The sequence below is a fragment of the Aquarana catesbeiana genome, linkage group LG04, assembly GCF_042186555.1.
Source record: "Aquarana catesbeiana isolate 2022-GZ linkage group LG04, ASM4218655v1, whole genome shotgun sequence".
Taxonomy (NCBI): Eukaryota; Metazoa; Chordata; class Amphibia; order Anura; family Ranidae; genus Aquarana; species Aquarana catesbeiana.
In genome coordinates, this window is record NC_133327.1 from 185,549,082 (window position 1) to 185,553,013 (window position 3,932).

At 39.4% G+C, this 3,932-nt stretch overlaps 1 long non-coding RNA gene across 1 annotated transcript; it reads right to left on the reverse strand.

Moving 5' to 3' along the window:
- Positions 1 to 448: 448 nt before the first annotated feature.
- Positions 449 to 1,631, reverse strand: LOC141141445 (uncharacterized). The gene is made up of 3 exons (XR_012244084.1): positions 1,427 to 1,631; positions 772 to 985; positions 449 to 677 (listed from the first exon to the last, which is right to left on the reverse strand). It is a non-coding gene; the product is annotated as an uncharacterized lncRNA (long non-coding RNA).
- Positions 1,632 to 3,932: the final 2,301 nt, after the last annotated feature.

A 3,932-nucleotide genomic window follows, 5' to 3' on the forward strand; every position in this document is an offset into this window, starting at 1 on the left:
TAGCCTTGGCTTCCAGGTATATCGGTAGGAATCTAGAGGTTTGGATCCAGAGGCTGGACTGATTATTTTCTTCCAGCGTTCCTGTTGAGGCCAGGGAATCTTTCCCCCTGGTCGCCAAATCTGTAGCATTTCTGAGTCCTGGGAGGGGGACTTTACTTCTGAAAATAATTTGTGCTGAATTCATTTTTAGGGTAAGCTATTGTTCAGTTCTACCCCATGGAAAGTCCTGACCCATTTCTCAGAGAGAAGTAAGCGTTTCCTTCCCAGAAGAATAATCCTCAGGGTAAGTTAGTATATAATGGATTGAACTACTGAAGGGAAGATTTATCAATAATTGCCTTCAAAGAGTTGCCAACATCCCGAATAAGTGGAAAAAATAAGACCCCTAAGTTGAGGAACTTATATACCCCCCAGTATAATGGGACTTTGTAGGCGAACCATACATGGATTAGATAAAAAATGTTTTATTTATTTGAAAAATCATAAAAACAAGGTACATTTGGTTATAGATCTCAACAGGAATATTTATACAATAAAATTTGCTATCCTGTAATAATTTTTGTATACTTCCATTCATAATAGAATATTTTCTCTAGAAGCCTGACATGTTTCAGGACGATGTCCTTTCTTCAGAGGCGTATTGCAGAGAGAAAAGTCGCATATATAGGAGATACATTCTGAAATAACAAATGAAAACAATTTGCACAGAGGGAACAATATGAACCACAAAGGTTTAGTAACCTAACAACCCACCATGTCCACCATACATACCAACAAGAAGTTTTCAAGAATGAAAGATATATATATGACTGCACCCCAACATGCAATTTGGCATAGGGTAGCAGGCTAGATCCTTTTAAAAGAAAAACACACTGGTTGTCGGCTGATCAGCCAGTGTAAGATAGTAGCTATCCGTCGGCTTCAGAAATTGCCTCGCAAAGGCCCCCCAAAAAGGAAGGACAACCCCACTGGATCCCAGATTGCCCTTTAAAAAAAGAAAAATAAGCTTATGAGTAATTTTCTCAAAAGACCATGAATTTGCATATATCCTATACATCTTTTGTTATCCATTCACCCAAAAAGAAAAGGAGACTTTTTTCTTCATTTATGCAAAGAATGTAAGGACCATAGATTGTGGCTAAATGTTTCAGTATATCAGGATAATGCTCTCTGGAATATAGAAAGGAAGACATACTGGCAGGCCTGCTGGATATAGGGGATTAATGATGGGCTCTTTTTAAATTGGAGAAGAATTAAATGTAGATTGATCAATTAATCACATCAGTGAGCCATTAGTCAAGTAGGTATAGAGCAGGCAAGTAAGAAGAGTATGGCAAAGTAAGTTTAATTTTGTCTCATAGAGAGGTGTCACAGAGCGGTAAAACATCCAGTTCAGAGGGAAGGAAATTTTTTTAGTCTTACTTACTTATTAGGTGCAAGGATGGTACTTAAGCAGCTGGGACGGAGAGCGTCCTGAGGGTTAGCTGGTGGGATAGCACACTGGGCAGAACGCCAAGACGCGGCTTAAATAGCCGCCGGCGCCTGCGCAGTGAGATTCCAACCGGAGGTGTCAGCAGAGGAAGGAATATCACTCTGCAGTGTGCGCATGCGTCAGACAGAGCGACGCATACAGGAAGGGCGGATATCCGGAGATCCTAGAGGAGAGGAAACTCCGGAGTCACGCCGTCCCAGGGGGTGGTGTCATTGCGCATGGTGCAGCGCATAACAACGTCCTATCAAGCTAATACTTGTAAGGATAAGGAACTAGGCTGAAGCATTTAAGAAAGAGAGAGAAAGCAGTCATATGGACAAAGAAAAAGGGGAAGGAGGAGGGGAGAGAATAGAAAGAGGCAATGGAAGGAAGAAGGAAGGGGAAGGAAAAAAAAAAAAAAAGGGGAAAAATAAATGGGATTGAAAAGGAGGATGGAAAGAAAAGGGGAAAAGTAAGTTGGATTGAAAAAGAGGATGGAAATATGTATGAATGATGAAAATAAATAAAAAATATAGATGAAAAAAATGTGTAAAAAATATGGAAAAATAAATATGAAAAAATATATGAAAAATCATGAAATTAGAGTCAACATATGAAAAAATAAATATGAAAAAATATATGAAAAATCATGAAGTTAGAGTCAACATTGATTCCATTTAATTTAACAACCTAAGGAAGGGGAGATGTATGGAAAGTGTATATATATATTTTTATATATTCAAAAAACGGGAGGGGGAAAAAACGAGGTGTCCAGAAAAGGGCCCCAGGGGACGGTCTGCACGGCACCCCCCCAGAAAACCGAGGTGCTGGTAGAGCATCATGCAGATCAACCCCACCGACGCTCGAACACACCGACATGAAAAGCCCGATTAAACGGACGAGTCTGCAGTGTAAAAAAGTGCCACGCCGTCATCAAAGATGGCTTGGCGTGGCCCACGTGCGCCAGGCGAGGACAGGTCCAAAGCCAGGCAAACACAAAAATAATTGTAGACTAAATAGGAGAGTTTTAGAACTCTTTTGGATAATATCCTTCAAAGTGATTACAGAAGATATCATTCTTGCAAATAAAGCATGGTGGGCATAATTGGGTAGGCAAAGGATGAATAAACGTACATGACAGGAAATTTTTTGTATGTACAATCAATTCGATACATCAAAATACAACTGTTGTTATACATATGTAAACATATTAGGGATATATTTTATGAATACAGACAACGTCGTCAAAGGATATCTACACAGAGTTCATCATCACAGACCTGGTTAAATCGTCCATTATTGCTAGAAAATTCAAAAAATGTCCTACGAAAATGATTGACAGGTCTGTGATGATGAACTCTGTGTAGATATCCTTTGACGACGTTGTCTGTATTCATAAAATATATCCCTAATATGTTTACATATGTATAACAACAGTTGTATTTTGATGTATCGAATTGATTGTACATACAAAAAATTTCCTGTCATGTACGTTTATTCATCCTTTGCCTACCCAATTATGCCCACCATGCTTTATTTGCAAGAATGATATCTTCTGTAATCACTTTGAAGGATATTATCCAAAAGAGTTCTAAAACTCTCCTATTTAGTCTACAATTATTTTTGTGTTTGCCTGGCTTTGGATCTGTCCTCGCCCGGCGCACGTGGGCCACGCCGAGCCATCTTTGATGACGGCGTGGCACTTTTTTACACTGCAGACTCGTCCGTTTAATCGGGCTTGTCATGTCGGTGTGTTCGTGCGTCGGTGGGGTTGATCTGCATGACGCTCTCCCAGCACCTCGGTTTTCTGGGGGGGTGCCGTGCAGACCGTCCCCTGGGGCCCTTTTCTGGACACCTCGTTTTTTCCCCCTTCCGTTTTTTGAATATATAAAAATATATATATATACACTTTCCATACATCTCCCCTTCCTTAGGTTGTTAAATTAAATGGAATCAATGTTGACTCTAACTTCATGATTTTTCATATATTTTTTCATATTTATTTTTTCATATGTTGACTCTAATTTCATGATTTTTCATATATTTTTTCATATTTATTTTTCCATATTTTTTACACATTTTTTCATCTATATTTTTTATTTATTTTCATCATTCATACATATTTCCATCCTCTTTTTCAATCCAACTTACTTTTCCCCTTTTCTTTCCATCCTCCTTTTCAATCCCATTTATTTTTCCCCTTTTTTTTTTTTTTTCCTTCCCCTTCCTTCTTCCTTCCATTGCCTCTTTCTATTCTCTCCCCTCCTCCTTCCCCTTTTTCTTTGTCCATATGACTGCTTTCTCTCTCTTTCTTAAATGCTTCAGCCTAGTTCCTTATCCTCACAAGTATTAGCTTGACAGGACGTTGTCATGCGCTGCGCCATGCGCAATGACACCACCCCCTGGGACGGCGTGACTCCGGAGTTTCCTCTCCTCTAGGATCTCCGGATATCCGCCCTTC